We start from the raw sequence: 7,368 nt of genomic DNA, 5'->3' as shown, positions 1-7,368 counted from the left end.
TTCAAGAGGGAGAGGACAAAGAAAAAACCCATCAAACTAGGTCAGCAAAGCCTATCACATACACGTGGTAAACGAATACGATTTGATCTTCATTTCTCAGCACAAAAGTTGACATAGATTGCATACAGTACATTAAAAATGTTGACAATTGACAATTGACGCAGTCCTTATTTTTTTCATTTTTAAATGTAGAGATTATAAACCCAAAATAAAATTCAAAGGCCTCCCAACTGTCTGAATGGACCCCCTCCTCTCAGCATTATAGAGTTAACCTGAAAATCTAGTTCAGGCCATGATGGAAGAGGGGATTGGACATGCCTCATTCTACCCCTACCTCAATAACATCAACATAGACCTTCAGTCTGATAAGAAACCTTTATAATCTATTTCTCTGAAGCTTGCTACCTGGAGGTTTCATCTGCATGATAAAACCTTGGTATCCAACCAAAGTGATTCATTAACAGTGGGATCAGCATCCCCTTATCCCACACGTATGTGTTTATTCTGATTTTTGTCCCCAAATGTTAGTGACTTAAATTACATAATTTATCATCATAAGTGGAACTGAAATGAGAATGAGATTGCAAAAACATTATATCTTCTTTTTTTCCTTTTTTTTTTTTTTTTCTGAGACAGAGTCTCACTCTGTTGCCTAGGCTGGAGTGCAGTGCAATCTCTGCTCACTGCAACCTCTGCCTCCCAGGCTGAAGCAATTCTGCCTCATCCTCGCAAGTAGCTGGGACTACAGGCGGGCGCCACTACGCCCGGGTAATTTTTGTATTTTCATTAGAGAAGGGGTTTCACCACGTTGCCCAGGCTGGTCTCGAAGTGGCCTCAAGTGATTCGCTCCCTAAAAGTGCTGGGATTACAAGCATAAGCACCGCGCCTGGCCTTTCCCCCCCATATTTAGCAATTAGATTTTGTTGCTACCTATTGTCTTCATTTCTCTTTAGTTTTTGTTTATAATTTTGATATTTCATAATTACTTGAGAAACTTTAGAAAAATTACCACTTATATTGGAGTCTTATTAAATAAGACACCTATATAGTAAAAATATCTTTAGGAATGTAATCTTTGGCTATAGTTTGTCTCCACTATTATTTATTTCTGATCCTCATATTTTAATAGTTTTACATTATGCTTCTATAGTTCCTTAAAATTACCTAATTTTAGTGTAATATTGCACACATTCTTAGTGTAATATTGCTTATTTTTTCAATGTATCAACACCAATACATTTTGGCAAAACATGATTATAGACATGACATTTAAATATTTTGTATTTTTTACCTTGTATATACACATATAATTTTAAATTGGAACATGCATATAGACATAATTAATGATTTACATGCAGCTGTAAAAAATAATACTGAAGGATCTTGTGTATATGTTACATTATCTAGTTTCTTCCAGAATAACATTTGCAACACTATATTATAAAATCAAAACAAAGATACTGTTAATGATCCTCTCCAACGTTCTCATTCAGATTTCATTACTTTTACTTATATTCAGTTGCATGTGTGTGTGTATTCATGTGTGTCTAAGTTTAAAACCATATGAAGGCTTTTAAAAAAAATCTTGCCTGCACTGGCAATCATGCTGACATACAAGCTCGCTTTTTTGTTCATTTCACCTTTCATTGCATGGATTTTTCAAATTTCACCTTGATTTAATATTGTATAAAAATTATGTAAAATATTTAGATTTGTAAAAAGACAAAGGTATAACAGAAGAAAATTGTATATACTATCAGTTCTATTCCTTTTCTGTTAGCACTCTGTCGTTTTATATATTTTTACTTGCTTAAAAATATATAGTATATGTTATATATTCTGAATTGTGAATTTTTCAATGCAAAACATACCCTGGAAAAACTCCATTAAGTCAGTTCTACAATAATGCAATGTATGCATTCCTGAAAAATACAGAATTATGCAAAATACAAAATGAAATCCCAGGGCTTATGGAGACACAAAATATCATCTGTGAAACATAAAATATAGAAGTCTAATAAATAAGACAATGCAACATTACACGTTAAATATTTAATAAATAAATAAATAATATGATAAATATGGCTGTTTACTTAAAAACCCTGAATTTTGCTTGTGAAAGTGGGAGTCAAGAGTTGCAGCGTGTGAGTTACTGTGAAGTGGTTGGTGGTAGGAGAATTACATAAAATCAGATGGAAAATGTAATGCTAATATGGATGGGTTTAGCTCACACCGTAGGGTGAACTGAGGTTACCAGTAGATTTTCAGATTGTGTCCTTGTGTGAGTTTTTATATTCCTACATGATTTATTTTAGCTGGGTACAGTTTTCTGCATTCATCTCGTCTTTCCTGCAGACAAAGCAACCAGGAACAATCACAAAATTTGTGTTGTGTTCAAGATGTTTCCTAAGTTTTCAACGGTGTTGGAAAAATCCTGAAACAATACTGATGGGACAGATATACAGAGATCTTTACTAATCTCTAAAGCTGTGGTGATCTGTTGTGCAGTTTTGCACTCATTCATTCACCCAGACACTTGTAGTTGGACACTGAGGCTATTTCCAATGTAGTTTTTCAGGAACTGCCTTTGGGCAAATAACCATAAGGTGTCAATGCTCAATTAAAGTGGGAAATATGAGATAGGATAAGCACAGAAAAGTACTCTCCATAGTGATGGTAAGACATCTATGTTTTTTTTTCCTACTTAAGCCTCTGACTGCAACTGAAATCAACACATCCTAGATGTTAAGCCAATTGATTTTAAAAAGTTGAAATCTTCCTTGCTCAGACTGGAATTGGGATTTTGGGAAATTCCTCACTCCTTTGTCTTTACAGCTTCCCTTTGCTCACTGGACACAAGTTGAGACCCACAGACCTGATTCTCAACCAACTGACCTTAGCCAACTGCTCGGTCCTTTCCTACAAAGGGATACCTCAAACAATGGAGGCCTTTGGATCAAAATATTTTCTGGATGATGCAGGATGTAAACTTTATTATTAGAGAATAGGCACAGGGGTTTCCTTCAGCAGTATCTGCCTCCTCAAAGGCTTCCAAGCCATTAAGCTCAACCCCAGTATATGGATGTGGATGGAACTCAAGATTAGATATTCAAAGTTCATTGGCTTCTCTTGCTTCTTGTGCTGGATTTTGCATCTTTTGATGAATACATGTATTCTTTTTTTTTTTTCTTTTTCAGAAATGAATAGCTGGGATTATAACCCCAGTCCCACACCCACATGTATTCTTAAAATAGTGACTGGTGCATTGAACAGGAAAACCTTAACATAGAAATAGATTATAGAGTCTGTTCCTGCACAATTTAAGACAGATTTGGGTTATTCTATGCAATCACATATTTTCCCCCAACTGTGAGTTTGGTTTTCATGGTCTGGGCCAGTGGCTCCATGGTTTTTGTCCTGCACAGGCACAAGCAGCAAGTCCAAAACGTTCAGTCATAGACTCTCCTCCAGATCTTCCCATGAGGCCACAGCCACATACGCTATCCTAATCCTGGTCTGCTCCTTTTTCACCTTTTATTCAATCTATAGTACATTAACTGTTTGGATGACTTCAGCTGAAAACCCAGGCCATTGGATGGTGAAAAGTTCTGTGCCGGTGGCCTCATGTTTCCTAGCATTCAACCCCTTTGTGCTCATCAGTAGTAACACATGGGTCTCTTGGTTCTGCTTTGCCTGTAGAGCCAAGACAAACTGATTTTGTAATCTGATTACAGTGCTATGAGTCTGTTTTCTTCATGGCATCTAATCATTCATTTCGATATTTGTTAACATGTAGCAAACTATTACATGGTAAAAATTTTGGATGCAATGGCAAATAACACCAATTATGTTCCTGCCCCATTTTAGTTCTTATAATAGAACTAAAAATGACTATCTTAGTTATACAAAAATTATCCAGTCTAATTGAAGTTCAGGAAATTTTGAAATAGTGTTACAGAAGTAAAATTTTAACTTTAGAGAATTATGAGAAATCTCTCACTTTGAGTCTTAGGAAGATACACAGAAAATTTTTCGAAAATCTATTTTGAAACATAATTAGGTCCAATTCTCTCTGACAGTGGGGAAATCACCTAGATTGATTCTATACAGCCTTAAGGAGTTGGAAGAAATCCTATGTGTTTGGAATTTAGAGAGATAGGAGAGTAGCAGAATAGGAATCTAGATTTGTAGGTGCATACTTAGGACAGGCTGAGAAAGCTGAGCATTTGTTTAAAGAAACTGACAAATCCATGAGCTAGTTCAAACTGGTTCAAAATATCAGTTGTCCTTATTAAAAATTATTCTTAACAGTATTTAATTTAAAAGTAATAGTTAATAACACTTTAAATTGTATAGCTTGAATATTAATCTTTCAAGAAAAGGCATTATTACTTTCTCATGGCTGGCTTTAAGTTTCTAATATTTACAAAATGTTTTTCAGTTTGTTTTACACAAATGACCAAAATCCAAAAGAGAAAAAAGCTTCTTGTTGAAAGTTCTATTTTCTGCTAGTACCTTGCTCATAGTCTCATATTCTTGTTTACTTACAGAATTTTTATATTTTAGTATATGAAAATTCCTGATGAATCATGTAAGTTCCTTGTATTTATCTTTATAACTTCTGTAATTATAATCTATATTATGAAATGCCAATAGTGTTAATTTGTATAGCAAATTTATGAGCCCTTAAATCTTACTTAATTCAATTGCCACACTTTGGGAGGCCAAGGCTGGCAGATTACTTGAGGTTGGGAGTTTGAGATCAGCCTGGCTAACATGGTGAAATCCCATCTCTACTAAATACACAAAAATTAGCCAGATGTGGTGCCGTGCACCTGTAATTTCAGTTACTCAGGAGCTGAAGCAGGATTATCACTTCAAACTGGGAGGTGGAGGTTTTAGTGAGCCAAGATGGTACCACTACACTTCAGCCTGAGCAACAGAGTGAGACTCCGTCTCAAAAAAATAAGTAAATAAATAAATCTTACTTCAAACTTTGTCACATTTATTCTTATTTGTGTTTTTCTAAAAGTTCACATATTCTCTAAATATCTTTTTATTTAAAGAGTAATCTGCAAAGCATTATTATCTTTCATGTTTCTTTCATTTTCATCAGCTTTAAAGTGAATAATCAGGGGCCAGGCGAGGTGGCTCACACATGAATCCCAGCACTTTGGGAGGCTGAGGCAGGTGGATCACAAGGTCAGGAGTTCCAGACCAGCCTGACCAACATGGTGAAATCCCATCTCTACTAAAAATACAAATAATAATAATAATAATTAGCCAGGCATGTGTGTGCCTGTAATCCCAGCTACTCAGGAGGCTGAGGCAACACAGTCGCTTAAACCCAGGAGGCAGAGGCTGCAGTGAGCCAAGGCAGTGCTACTGTACTCCAGCGTGGGTGACAAAGCGAGGCTCCATCTCAAAAAAAAAAAAAGCAAATAATCTGGTAGTTACTTTGTATATTGTCTCTTTAAAGTATAAATGAATATCTGCATTAAATATGGATTTTGGTGGAGTATTAATATTGACTTCTTATATTGACCTTTCTGTTATTTTTAAAAACAGCTTTCTTGAAGCATTGGTTATTTCAGAAGAAATTCTATCTTAGTTAGATTGCAATATTTAGTTTCGAGTTTTAGAAAGCTACCCAAAGAATCCATAATATGGAAATTATTGCTTCATTCTTTGCAAGTGTTTATAGAGTTATCAGAAAGTTTGAAGTATTCATTCTCATTGTGACACTCTATTTAGAGTAGGACCTGAAATAATTTAACAGCCCCTATTATTTCTGTTCATTTGGGTCTCGCCATTCCTGTAACATTGTTTTGGCATATTCTAGCCCTACCATAAATATCTCACTTCAGACCCTGATATTAATTATCCTCGGATATCTTTATATTGTGGTGCATGTGACACTATCAGGAATATGTTTGCTATATGCTTGATAGACTTATTGTTGCTGTTTGGCCCCAAAATTCCTTCCTCAGCAGAGGAGGTCAGTAACACCCCAGAGTAAGGACACTTTCTGCTCCAAATCTCCTCTTTCCTTTACAGCAAAAACTTAAATGCTTCCTGTCATAGCTGGAAGGCCGTGTAGTCAAGTGCCACATATGTGAGGGTAGAATCTTGGTGCATTTAGGGAAACTGTTGGTAAACAATTAAGAATTTCAAAGAGAAACCTCCTATGACTCATTTTCTATATAAAGGCAATTATTTTGTCATCCCCTTCTGTGGAAATGTACTTTGAAACCATAATATCCATGATCCATGCTGTCAACATCCTCAGGCAGGAAACCAACCCAAAGAGACACAAATCAACAGAAATTTACTGAGGAAGTTCTAAGGTCCCCTTAAGCATAGGTCATGCAGAGAGTTTTTTGTTTTTTTTTTTTTTTAACCCACAATTGCATAGTCTATCCATATTGTTATGAATCACATCTTATCAGTCCTATACTCTAGGCCACATGTGGCACATATAGCTACATACCACCATCTCTGTCAACCTAAGGGATTTCTGGTGAAAAAGAATAAGAAGATAAAGATGCAAAGGGACAAGGAGCAGGGAGAGAAAGAACAGAAGGAGGAAGAGGAGCACAAGGAAAAGGAGGAGTAGGACTAGGACGCAAGAAGCCATGACTAAACTTAAAAGACAAACATCTCTCCAAATGAAGATATGCCACTGAGAATTTAGCAAGAGTAAAAAACGCAAAGATGAGCAAAATCTATGTTAGAATACAGAACACTAGTAAGTCATAAATGCTAGGAGTTAAAACCCTTTGGTGGATGAAGGAGATTTTGATTATTGACTGTGGTGCTGGTTTAAGAGATGTGCTGATACTGAGAATATTCACTGGGCTGTGATGTGATAGCTTTACTGAATGCATGCCTGTCATGCAAGCCTGCCACTCCTCACCATATTTATTCTTCACTTTAGCCCAGTGACCACTTCTGCATCTTCAGGTCACTTAACCTTCATGAGTTTTCTAAAACATCTTCCATTTTACTAATTTAAACCTTCCCTACCATCCTTACTATTCCCTGAGTTCTAGATTCATTTTTCCAATTTTTTTTCTGACTTTCCAATTTGCTTCTGTGATATTTAAATGTGCTCCAAAATGAACAGCTTTCTCAGATTTTTTTTTTTTTTTTTTTTTTTTTTGAGACAGAGTTTCGCTCTTGTTACCCAGGCTGGAGTGCAATGGCACGATCTCGGCTCACCGCAACCTCCGCCTCCTAGGTTCAGGCAATTCTCCTGCCTCAGCCTCCCGAGTAGCTGGAACTACAGGCACACGCCACCATGCCCAGCTAATTTTTTGTAGTTTTAGTAGAGACGGGGTTTCACCATGTTGACCAGGATGGTCTCGA

This window comes from Cebus imitator, unplaced genomic scaffold, assembly GCF_001604975.1.
Source record: "Cebus imitator isolate Cc_AM_T3 unplaced genomic scaffold, Cebus_imitator-1.0 Scaffold417, whole genome shotgun sequence".
Classification (NCBI taxonomy): domain Eukaryota; kingdom Metazoa; phylum Chordata; class Mammalia; order Primates; family Cebidae; genus Cebus; species Cebus imitator.
This window is presented reverse-complemented; position numbering follows the sequence as displayed.